The following is a 13662-nucleotide window of genomic DNA, read 5'->3' as shown; positions in this document are numbered from 1 at the left end:
ATGCCCTTTACAACTGAATATTATATATATGTATATTTATTTATACATATTTATACTTCTACATTGTTAAGCTCTTTTTTTTTTGTCAGTCCTGGCTTGAACTCCGGGCCTGGGCACTGTTCTTGAGCATCTTTGTGCTCCCTTGAGCACAGCTTGAGCTACAGCACCACTTCCGCCATTTTCTGTTTATATGGTACTAAGGAACCGAACCCAAGGTTTCATGCATGCTAGGCAAGCACTCTACCACTAAGCCACCTTCCTAGCCCCCACTGTTAAGCTCTTCAAGATATGGACAGACAGATCCTATAATTCTCTATTGGTGAGACTGACCAGTTTCAATATTTTTGGGCCTTTCATGTTTTTTTCATTGAGCTTGTCTGCAATTAGAAAGAAAAAATTCAGAGCTTGAAAATAAATTTTAGCAATACAAAATTTCTCCTACATTATAAAGATTGGCCATATCAAATGTTAGTCTAACTTGTGAATGAAGTTTTAACTGTAAGAATTAATATTCCGGGGCTAGGAAGGTGGCTCAGTGGTAGAGCACTTGCCTTGCATGCCTGAGGCCCTGGGTTCGATTCCCCAGCACCACATAAGCAAAAAGAAAAAAAGCCGGAAGTGGCATTGTGGCTCAAGTGGTAGAGAGCTAGCCTTGAGCTGAAGAGCTAAGGGACAGCGCCCAGGCCCAGAGTTCAGACCCCACGACCGGACCAAAAAAAAAAGAATCAATATTCCTTGTTTTTAAGTACACATGCTTTTTTACTGTTTGTTTTTTAATTTTTGAGACAGAGTCATATTGTGTTGTTCCTGGCTAGCAGACTATCCTGGCATTACTATGTATCCCAGGATAGCCTTGAACTCAAGTTCCTCTGGCCTCCACTTCCCACACACTGTGATGAGAGCCTTTGACATCAATGTTCAGCTAAAAGCAGTCCTGGAACCCTTACATAGAGTCAGTATATTTTCCAAGCAGACTTGATCGAGCTCAGCATCTAGTACAGAGTTTGCTGCCCGAGATTCACTTGACTGCATTTGCAAAGCACCAGCCTAAAACTGGTGTCTTGAAGATAGTTCCTTAGCTCCTCTTCCTCGCAGAGATTCAGTCCACACTCTCCCCTGTTTATTGGGCTGTAGTTGGGTTTCTCAGCAATTTGTTAAGTACACTGTTCCATGAAACTTACTGGAAGGCAAAGCAAGTTTAGTTTCTTTAGAAGCTTTCTGTTTACCCTAAAATTTTGCTCACTGACAAGAAAAGTTTAAGGTAAGTATTTATTTGGAAAATAAATAAATAAATAAACAAGTGCATTTGTTTAAAGACAAAAAAACACACAACAAATCTAGTACTGAACATCTGCTTGGTTTCAAGCTCCTGCTTTCTTTCCTGATGACCTTCAACAAAGTCTTAAAGCATGTCTTAATGGCTCCCTGCATGAGGTTTCACATCTGTAAAAGGGAAATAAATTACTTGCACAATGGCTATGGGAAGATATCATTAAAATATCTGTAAGGAGCAGGGTGGTGGTGGGGCTGCTGGGAATGGTCTCTCCCCCCTCCCCGCCCAGCCCCACCCATACTACAGTGCTTACATGTAGCATATGAGATCCTGGGTCCCATCCTAGGCACAGAGAAAGAGGGAGAGGGAGAGGGAGGGGAAAAAAGGAAAAAAGGAAGTGGGGGGGAATGAGAGAAGGAGGGAAGGCAAGAAGGGAGGTAGAGAGGGAAGGAAGAGTGAAGAGAAGAAGAAAGGAGGGATGAAGGGAGGGAAGGAATGAAAGGAAGAAAGAAAGGGAACATAGGATTCTGTAATTGTAAACTAGTATGATCTATATACATAAATCTTTACTGTAAGGCAGCATAGATGAAGCAAGACATGGGATCAAGAGAGAAGTATAATTTTTTTCCAGGTCTTTCCATTTCTTTACAAATGGCACAGTGCCATTCTTCTAATGGATCAACATAGATTGTATTCATAAGCTCCTTTGTACAGTTACTTAAAGAAACTAAAAAAGTAAATTTAAAAGAGAGAGGTACATTAATTCAATGAACCCAAACCAGAATAAATACATGTGATTTTTTTTTTCCATTCTTACTGGCAATGTATTTTGATGCTATTTTACTCTCCATCTTTCTTTATCCTTTTTCTCCTCATCTCTCTAAACAGTCACATTAGTAGACTCATTTACATATATATTATAATTATATCTAATTGATTATATAGTATGATTATACATCTATAACATGATTTTATATACACACACACACACACATATACCCGTGGATACGTACATCCTTTAGATTTAGTTTCCACAAATAATCTACCTATGACTTTTATTTTATTTTATTATTTATTTATTTATTTATTTTTTGGTCCAGTCGTGGGGCCTGAACTCTGGGCCTGGCGCTGTCCCTCAGCTCTTCAGCTCAAGGCTAGCGCTCTACCACTTGAGCCACAGCGCCACTTCCGGCTTTTTTCTTTTTGCTTATGTGGTGCTGAGGAATGGAACCCAGGGCCTCAGGCATGCAAGGCAAGTGCTCTACCACTGAGCCACCTTCCCAGCCCTACCTATGACTTTTTAAAAAAGTCCATTACTGCTTAAACAAAAAGATCAACAACAATAGCTAAACATTTGAAAAAATTTAAGTATTATTAATTGTATCTAAGTTACAACTCTAGTCATTGCTTATTAACTTGTTTTGTCATTTGTAAGAGCAAAGCTACAGACATAACAGGGAGTTTCTTGTAAGTGGAAGGGAAAAGAAATCTTAAAATCAAGAAAACTTTATAATATCTGAAATCCATAAACAATTCTTAGAAAAATCCATACTAGGAAGGAATTATTATAATACTCATCAACAAAAGCAGAGGGAGCATTTTGCTTCCCTTTGTTTGTCTGTGATTGTACAGAGCCGCCACTGTTCAGTTGTCTAGCTTTTGGTTAGCCGTGCTTGGCTGGAGCATGAGTTGAAAACCACTGATTTATTCCAGATGACAAAATGGTCTTAAGGAAAAGTGATTTGCCCAGGGCTTCACACCAAGTTATAGAAGCTTAAACCCAGAATCACTCCATCCCTCTTCATGGTTACTCCCATTGCCTCCCATTAGCCTACCTCAGCCTGAGAGATTTTCTTGAGTGGAAATCTCTGAAATCTCAGCCGTGTTTTTGCCTTCCTTTCTTTCTCCTTCCTTTCTTTTCTCTCATTTTCCTCTCTCTCTCTCATGCTTTTTAGAATCCCTTTTCTTTCTTTCTTCTTTCCTCGGATTCCCAAAAATTAGAAACTATACTTTACCAGACCAACAAATAATGAAAGGCTTAATAAACCGATAAATATTTCTTTTTGGGGGGATGGGATCTGGTCGTGGGGCCTGAACTCTGGGCCTGGGCGCTGTCCCTCAGCTCTTCAGCTTAAGGCTAGCGCTCTACCACTTGAGCCACAGCACCACTTCCTGCTTTTTTCTTTTTGCTTATGTGGTGCTGAGGAATTGAACCCAGGGCCTCATGCATGCAAGGCAAGCACTCTACCACTGAGCCACCTTCCCAGCCCAAACCTGTAAATATTTCTTACATGATCATTACATTATGTTGATGGTTTCCAACTCATTTCACATTTCTTTAACCTTTGAGGGCTAGAAAAATAGCTCAGTGTATTTTTCACCTATCAGCATCTCATTGTTGAGTATTGCTAGTATTTGCCTCTACTTATTTTGTTTCTCATCTTACAATCTAAAGTGATTTTTTTATAGACTTCACATCAAGAAGGAAAAGACAAAGGAGGGCATATGGTTTTCATGTGGAAGATTATAATACTGGTTTTTATTTCACGTAGAGATATAAACGGAGAGGCATAGCTTGTTCTGCATACCAGGTATCACCTGAGAGAAAAATTGCTTCTCTGGCCCTTCTGGGTTTACTCTGTATCCTGATAGACTCACAGAGGAATTATTTCTATTATTGAAAAAGGAGGTCGGCCAGTGTTCTCATTTGACTTACTCTAGAGCACAGAATGTGATATTAGTCAGGATTTTTTTTTTTAATGTCATGAACATGAGATTATAGCCTCAAATTGGTAGTTAAATTAACTCCACGGACACTAGATGGAAAGACGAAGCATTTGCTGAGGTAGAAGAATAGGTAATAGTGATCACTCTTATAGCCAGTATCTAGTAAATGATCCTGTCCCATTCACTGAGGCCATAGAAAAATCTAAGACACCTCTATCCAACTGCCACCTGAACAACCTATCTGTCATCAGACATAGGGATGTGATATTTGTAAAAGATGCACAGATACTGCCTGCGAGATGGGAAAAGCCCTAATACTACACCAGGTCAGTCATGGGAATCTCTGAAATCTGACAACGGTCTTCACAATGTATTTCCACATTTATACTTTAAATTATTCTTCACTATGACTTGTACTAGGAGAATTATTTCCCATCTTATACTTGGAGAAACCAACCTTTAAGTTGTCTAAGATTTGTTTTAGATCATTCAGCTTTGATTTCAGTTCAGAACTTTTGCTTCTTAGTAGTGCCATCTTCCCTCATCATTAACTATATTCAACTCACAAAATAGCCTAAGAACATGGTTTGGGGCATGTATTTATGTATGTATGTATATGTGTGTATATATACACATTTATGTATTTATTTATATATGTTTTCTGATTATGAAGTAATCAGAATTTAGCAAATAAACCTTCTTTAAAGAATGAGAACTCATCTATAGTCCTCAAAACACAAAACTAACTACTAATGAATTCTCCTATTTACTTTTCTATTTGGAAGTTGCTGACTTTCTATTGATATTGGTAGGATATACGTGTCTTCCCATTACTTGTGATGTATTTTTTAGTCTAAGGATATTAATTTGGGGCAGGGCTATGGCTGAGTAGTAGAACACCTACCTAGCACGTGTAATGCCCTGGGTTTGAATGCCAGAACCACTTTTTAAAAAGAAGTTATTAATACTTGTAATATATAATGAAATGTTTTCCTTAGTTCTTTCTCTTTTTTTAATTCAATAATACTTCCTTTGACACAGAAGCTAATTAATGAATTAGTTAACTAATTAATTGACTTTGTGCTGCTAGGTTTCAAACTCAGAGCTTTTTGCATACTAGGTAAGTAGGTAAATGATTTCACACTGAGCCATATCTTCATCCTCAGTTAATTTTTTTCTTTTTTCGGTCATGGGTTTTGACCTCTGGGCCTAGGCACTGTTCCTCAGCTCTTCAGCTCAAGGTGAGCATTCTACCATATGAGCCACAGCGCCACTTCTTGTTTTCTGGTGGTTAATTGGAGATAAGAGTCTCACAAAGATTCCTGCCTGGGCTGGCTTTGAACTGTGATCCTCATATCTCAGCCTCCTGAGTAGGTAGGATTATAGGCATGAGCCATCAGCACCCAGCATAAATTGTTTGTATATAAATTTATATCCACTCATTATTTCTTTATGCTTTCTACCATGGATTAAATACTAGGAAATCCCTAATAGAACAAACCATCATCAACTTGGTTTTTAAATTAATTCTTGGATTTTTATTTTCCCATTTCACAAATCTACATAGACCTTATTTTGATATGTGATATAAGGTTGGAATCTAAAAATTATTTTCTAAATGATCACAACATCATTTAAAAAGTCCTTTCTTGGTGGGTGTGAAGGCTTAAGTTTACCATCCTGGCAACTTGGCATATGGAGAATAGAGGATTGTGTTTCAAAGACAACTTGGGCAAAAAGAAGTATGTAAGACTCTATCTCAAGTAATGGCAGGGAACAGAGGCCTGCTTTTTGCATCCCTAGCAATATGGAAAAGTACAGGTAGGAGGCTCACAGCCTAGGCCCACCAGTGTATGAATAGATACTGAATACTTTGAATATAACCAAAGTAAGAAAAGAGCTCGAGGAATGGCTCATGTAGAGTACTTGTAGCAAGTATGAGGCCGGTAGTTTACACCCTAGTACCACAAATAAGTAAATAAACAAGCAAACAAATAGTAATAGCAAACCTTCCTTAACTTGATTAACTAAAATATATTTTATATATTGTAGGCTTTCTAACCATTTATTTGCACTCATCTGACTACTTTATTAAACTTATTTGGTGTTTTTATTTACTCATTTGTATATTTTATATATAATATATAACTGTTACTAAAAGAAACTATACTTACAAACAAAAAACTATGAATGCTCAAATCAGAAAATCTATTGCTATAGCCCATCACATTGACTGAACATTGTAGAATGATGAAATGACCTTTGTTTGTTTTCATGGACCTGGGGAGCACTAACTTTGGGCCTGTACACATTACCAAAAGCTCAACCATGAAGCTCCTTCTCTGTCTTGAATGTGATCATTTTGATAGAAGCAAAATAAATACTCAGTATAATTTAATGCCCATTTTGACTAAAAAGAAAGTAGAATAAAAATGAGACTGGATTTCTAGTAATCTAAGGTATATCTCTCATCACCAAGGAACCTACCAGAAAACTACAGCTAAAATCTGACACTTGATATTGGAAACAATCCCATGAAGGTCAAGAATTAAGAGGCTGAGGATTCCAGCTCAGTTACAGAACATTTGTCTAGCATACCCCCCCCCACACACATACACACACATACAAACACACACACACTTGTCACGTGCTGATACAGTTCCATATTTCCTTGATAATTCATGAAATAATGAAAAAATAAAGAAGTATTACAAAGATGGTAGGCAAGTTGTCATTATTATTTGGAAATACAGATTCAAATTTCTCAACTACTCCTCTGAAAAAGTACTGGAACTACTTAGAGTTCAGAGTAAATGTGCAAAAATCAATAATTTTCTTGTATGTCAGTAATATTTGGTCCTGGGGCTTGAACTGAAGGCCTGGGCACTGTCCCTGAGCTTTTGAGCTCAAGCTAGTAGTCTACTACTTGTGACAAATCGCCACTTCTGGCTTTTTTTTTGGTGGTTAATTAGAGATAAGAATCTCCCAGAATGTCCTACCCTAGCTTGCTTCAAACTGCAGTCCTCACATCTCAGCCTCCTGAGTAGCTAGGATTACAGGCACAAGCCATTTGTGTCTAGCTTTGCCAGTACTATCTTATTATGTTTATGTGCCTTCAGTTACTGAATTAATCAAAATTTAAACCTAGTTTCTTTAAAAGGGAATCTGGAGAAGGCCATCATTCACCAGTGTGTTCACAGGTTCACTAATGTTTGCAACTTAGGGCTGGCTTTTTACCTTCATAGTTGGGGCCTGTGGAGTAGCTAGTCCAACCAGGCAACATGGCTATCCAATCACATTGAAAATAGGAAGAAAGAAAGAAAGAAGAGAAAAGGAGCTTTGTTGAACTGAGGAATAGAAATGGTCAGAATTTCTCTCATCCCCCATTTTTCATAAAACTATGTGACTAGGGAAAGGGCACTTGTAGCAAAAGACACAATTGTTTAGGCTGCCACAGTGGCTTAGATCAGTTGTGATTTATCCCCTGGGAATGAACACATTGCTTCTCCCAAACAAAAATTAGGACTCTGGTTGTTGAGGGACAAGTACAAGAGGGCCATGTGGTGGTACACGACTCACAGTGAACTCCACTGTATGAAGTAACACGTAGATACAAGATAGATAGCAAAATGCAATGGAAGTAGAAAATCTCAGCCACTCCAACATTGACTTATAGAAGTCTATTACATATCTTGAATAAAAAGCAAAATACTCAACTTAATATGATATTTCAAAGTTTTACTGAAAGATTTTAAATGATGAGGAAAATACAGACATGTCATGTTGCCATCTGAAAAGTCTCAGTATGGCAAATGTTCAGTTTCATATATGATTTCATATGGTAAAGTGTTAGTTTCATATAAATAATCTCCACATCTATAGCAATCTTTCTAATCAAATTGCCCATTTTTCTTATCTTGAGAAGTAATTCTAAAATGTGTAGATACGAAGAAATGAACATTTGCAAAAATGTGACTATTAGCTAAGTAGCCTGACTCCCCATCAGAGATCACAATATTTAGTATAAAGATAAAAAGAAAGCTTAGCACTGGCAGCTCGCTGGTCATCCTAGTATTCAGGAGGCTGAGATCTGAGGATCTTATCTCCACTTAACTACAAAGCTGGAAATGGAGCTCTGGATCGAGCAGACCAGCCTGGAGATACAAAGGTAGTAAACATTGTCCAAACTCTGAATTTAAGCTTGGGTACTTGCACAAAAGAGAAATGAAGGAAGGAAGGAAGGAAGGAAGGAAGGGAGTGAGGAAGGGAGGGAGGGAGGGAGGGAGAGAGAGAGAGAGAGAGAGAAAGAAAAAAAGAAAGAAAGAAGGAGGGAAGGAGAGAAGGAGAAAGAGGAGGAAATATAGTGACAAAAATAGTGTAGTACTAGAATAAGAATAAAGTACAAATAACAGAACAAGGAATGGAACACAATACAGAATACAAAGTCTAAAAGCATCCCAGTATTAATGTATCATAAATAGGTGTTTCAATTCAGAAATAATTGATTATTTTAGATTTATTTTTGGAAATACGTTTCCTTTTGGGAAGAAATGTTTGTATTTCTTTTTCATACACCACGCACAAAAATAAATTCCAGTCAGACTAAAATTATAAACACAGAAAAATGTTTGTAGGAAATTATTTTTATAGAAGGGGGTGAAAAGAAGTTTCTAAAACAATATAAAATCCAGAAGACTGACCAATTAACTTACATAACAAATGTTGTAGGTGAAGAAATGGTAGAAAATATTTGTAACAAATATAACAAATGATTAATATTATTCTCAAAGAATTCCAACGACTCAATGAAAGAAAGACAATGGTATTTTTTTTAATGAATAGAGTATTAATGAGTTGTTAATGAAAGTCTTACAAAATTGACAAAGCAAACATTACAAAAAGATTGAAGGTAAAAGTAATTGCAATGATACAACAATCATATTTATCATATTGTGAAAATGTTTTTTTAATTGACAGTCAAATTGAAGATCCTTATTTTACTTTTTCTATTTCCTTTAAAAATTTAAATTATCTTTAAGTAGTTGTACTAAGGGCTTTAATTCAATATATCAGTTTATGAGTACAAGGCATCTTGAGCATTATTTCCATTGTTTAATTCTTGTTTTAAGTACCATTTTAAAACACAATATTTTAGTGTCAGTATAATCTACAGAAGTACTGAGTTAGTGAAAATATAAATCTGTACAGTGATCTACACAGTGGGATAGGAAGAGAGAATCTATTAATATTTAAAGTATTTGTAGGTTTGTGATCCGGACACTATTTCTAAGAATGTATCCTATAGAAATATTTACATATGTATTCAATTGTTTACATTTTCTATTAAGCAAAACACAGAACCACTACCCTCAGATTTCAGCCTCTAGCTAGGATTACAAGTGTGAGCCATCAACATCCTGCCATAGTGGAAATATTTTATAACTTGTATGAATTTATTCTATTAAGAATTTCTATATTTTAATTATTACTATAAAAATTTGTTTGTATTGATAGAGAAACACCTTCAAGATATGTTGAATAGAAATAATGTGTCATTTCTTAAACAGTATATTTTAATAATATTGAATTTTTATTAATATAATTTACATATTTTAATATGAAAGCACATAAATGTATAAAACAGTATCTAAAAAGATGCTTTTTAGATACTTTCTTATTCATTTGTTATTGCTGTTATTATTGTATGAGTGAGGTTTCAACTCATGGGTTCAAATGACCTTCCCAGGTCAGCAGCCTGAATTAGTCTCTCAAATAGGAATAGGTAAGACAGCATAGGTAAGATGGTCATAATTTCTTTTTCTCTTTCTCTTCCTCCCTTCTTCCTTTCCTCCCTCCCTCTCTCTCTCCCTCTCTCTCTCCTTCTTGTTCTCTCTCTCTTTCTTCTTTTCTTTGTTTTTTTTTTCCCCCTTTTCTTTTCTTTCCCTCTTTTTATGCTGGTGCTGGGGCTTAAAATCAGGCCCTGGGTTCTGTCCCTGACTTTTTTGTTCAAGACTAATCTTTACCACTTGAGCCACAGCTCCACTTCTGGCTTTTTTCTGATGCTTAATTGGAGATAAGAGTATCATGGACTTTCCTGCTTGGGCTAACTTTGAACCACAATCCTTAGATCTTCACTTCCTGAGTAGCTAGGATTACAGGGATGAGCCACTAGTGCACAGGTATAAAGAACTTTTAAAGGTTGGAGTACATTTATGAAGAGGATTGGGTGGGGAGAAATTAGCTGTAAAGCATTTGAAATATTTTCATCTACATAAGCATAGATCACATTACTTTTGCAATTAAGAATCATTTTTAAATGGACAACTTAGTATTTGCATTAATCAGACTGAGGTTTAACTTCTGCAAATATATGATAGCTTCATGGCTCAAATATTTGTAAGTTCTCAGGGAATTTATATCTTTCTTTAAAAATGGAGTCAAATATTATTTCATAGGTGGGTTAACAGATGAAATGAGATCATTTATGAAAAACATCTGGTCCATAGTAAGTGGATAACAAATGCCAGTTTTTTGATTAGCTCATTTTAGAGACCAGTAAATTATAATCTTTATCATTTACTTTTCTTGTTTGGGATTAAAGGATGTATGACTTGATCAAATAGATTTAATTTAGCATTTGTGCTTGAATTTTTTATTTCAAGTGGCAAATATGGTTCAAGTTTTCAGACAAATATTTATTTGTTAAACTATTACTTCAGGCAGATGCTGGTGGCTCACATTTTTAATCCTAGCTACTCAGAGGGCTGAGATCTAAAGACTGCTGTTTGAAGCTAGCCTGGGCAAGAAAGTCCTTGAGATTCTTATCTCCAATTACCCATGAAAACCTCCAGAAGCGGAGCTAGTCTTGAGGAAAACGCTCAGGGACAGCGCCTAGGCCCTGTGTTCAAGCCTCATGACCAACAAAAACAAAGATCAGCAAGACAACACACACACACACACACACACACACACACAAATCCAGACGATTGTTTCATTTATGTAGTAGATAAAAGCATTATCCACTAAATGCCAGCCAGGTATGTGCTTAGGTACACAGATATTTTTGCTTTTTGGTGGTTAACTGGTGATAAGAGCCTTACAGACTTTACTGCTGGGTTGGCTTTGAACCACGATCCTCAGATTGCAGCCTTCTGAGTAGCTAAGATTACTGGCATGAGCCATCAGCACCTGGCTCAAAACATATTTTTTGTCATCTTTGTGTTTTATTGTTTTTTTTTTTTTCAATTTGAAGCTGTGCATTTCCTGATGCCAACACACGAGAGTCATGACTTCTGTGCACTCTCATGCAGTTCTTCAATGGATAGAGATGAGCATGCCATCTCCTCAGTAGCTCACTGTCTCACATTCACTCAGTGGAATTCCCCCTCCTGAAAGCGTATGTTTCTGACTTCCAAATGTGCCCTCAGTTGAGCCAATCTTTACATTTCCATGACTCATCTGTGACTGGGCATCATCATCTCTTGACTGGGTTATTTCAATAGTCTTTGACTAATCTCTCTGGATCTATTTTTGACCCTTTTAAAGTTTATTCTGAGTGTCCTTTTGGAAACATCAAGTCAGATGAATTTCCAAATCAGACAGTATCAAATCTATTTTTTGGATATTTTGGTTTGTTGAGTCCAATAGGATCATGTCTCCATCTGATCTAATAGGATCAGATCTCCTTCTATTCTCCCTCTTGTTCAAGCTCTTTAGCTTCATCCGGCTCCTTTCTCCAACTTGATTCTTTGTATTTGCCCTCGTTACTGGAGTTCTCTTCAATCATTTGTACTCAGGCGTTGTCCATTTGAGCATGATCTCCATTAAGGTATTCACTTACTGAGATGCTTTTTCTTTTCTTTTCTTTTCTTCCCTCCCTCCCTCCCCCCTTCCTCCCTCCCTCCCTCCCTCCCTCTCTCTCTCTCTCTCTCTCTCTCTCCCTTCCTTCCTTCCTTCCTTCTTTCTTTCTTCCTTTCTTTTTCTTTCTTTCTTTCTTTCTTTCTTTCTTTCTTTCTTTCTTTCTTTCTTTCTCTTTCTTTCTTTCTTTCTTTCTTTCTTTCTTTCTTTCTCTCTCTCTCTCTCTCTCTCTCTCTCTCTCTCTTTCTTTCTTTCTTTCTTTCTTTCTTTCTTTCTTTCTTTCTTTCTTTCTTTCTTTCTTTCTTTCTTTCTTTCTTTCTTTCTTTCTTTCTTTCTTTCTTTCTTTCTTTCTTTCTTTGTTGTGGGGCTTGAACTCTGGGCCTGGGTGCTGTCCCTGAGTTCTTCAGCTCAAGGCTAGTGCTCTACCACATGAACCACAGTGCCACTTCCGGTTTCCTGAGTGGTTTATTGGAGATGAGATGCTTTATCTTTTCTTTCTTTCTTTTTTTTTTCTTGTTGGTCATGAGGCTTGAATTCTGGGCTTGGGTGCTGTCCTTGTGCTCTTCAGCTCAAGGCGAGCACTCTACCGTTTGAGCCACAGTGCCACTTCCAGTTTTCTAGTGGTTTATTGGAGATAAGAGTCTCATGGACTTTCCTGCCCGGGCTGGCTTTGAACTGTGATTCTCAGCTCTCAGCCTCCTGAGTAGCTAGGATTACAGGCATGAGTCACCAGCGCCCAGCATGAGATGCTTTTTCTTGCCACTCTATCCTCTCTGCCACTGCCTCTCACACAAGTACACACACATGTGCAAATACACAGATACACACACTATTTCTGTTAGTGCTATATGACACATTACACTTTCCTTATTTGGATATTGTCTTTGTCCTATATCTAGAATATAAGTTCTTAGAAATCATGGACTTTGATTTATTTCTTACTGTATCCCTAGCACTTACTACAACTTCTTATACAGATCAGCACCCAACACACATATTGTGAATGGTAGAATAAACTAGCTGTAAATTAGGGGAGATTGGCTTTAAGATTTGTACTATCATTTCTCTTAAGAACAACTTAATCTTAATAGTCTACAAAAGTATGGAAGGTTTTCTATAACTTGTTTAATCAGAAACCATGCCTCCCTTTTTCATTATTTTAAAATAATTTTCTAAGATTGCCTGTCAACTCTCTGTTCATTGGGGAATTAGATCTGAGTTAATGACTGTATATGTGTGTGTATATGTATGTGTGCATGTATATGCATGATGTTCCAGACAACTTCATATATGTCTTTCATTTTTATTCCTGCCTTAATTATAGTTTGTATCTAGCATTTTAATGTGTGCCAAATAGGATTTGCATTTAGGATTAGAGGAAACCAGGATTCATTGTTTGTTCAGGATCACTCAATATTTTAAAAAACATATTTAAAAAATGCTCCCATTCATCTGTTTGCTACTTTTACAAAATCAATAGAAAAGAGGAAGGAGCCATGATAACGGTTTTACATTTGCACAAATAACCCAAGGCACTAAGTCACATCCCTTCATCTTCTCTGCTCCAACCACTAGGTGTTCATTGTTTTGTATTTTCTCCACTTGTCTTAATCAGTTATTGCTTCATTTAGAATCTGAGAAATTATTCAGGCAGCTGTAAAATATTCATTTAAAATTTATGGACACATAGGTGTTCTCTTAATTTTTCCTTAAAGCTGAGAATTAGATTTCTTTCATATTTGCCAAAATGATGGAAACTCACATTTCTTTGAAATCTACTAGGAAAAGGACTGATTCTAGCCTTT

Source organism: Dipodomys spectabilis, unplaced genomic scaffold (assembly GCF_019054845.1).
Source record: "Dipodomys spectabilis isolate Male_0828 unplaced genomic scaffold, ASM1905484v1 ptg000006l, whole genome shotgun sequence".
Classification (NCBI taxonomy): Eukaryota; Metazoa; Chordata; class Mammalia; order Rodentia; family Heteromyidae; genus Dipodomys; species Dipodomys spectabilis.
Note: the sequence above shows the minus strand (reverse complement) of the source record.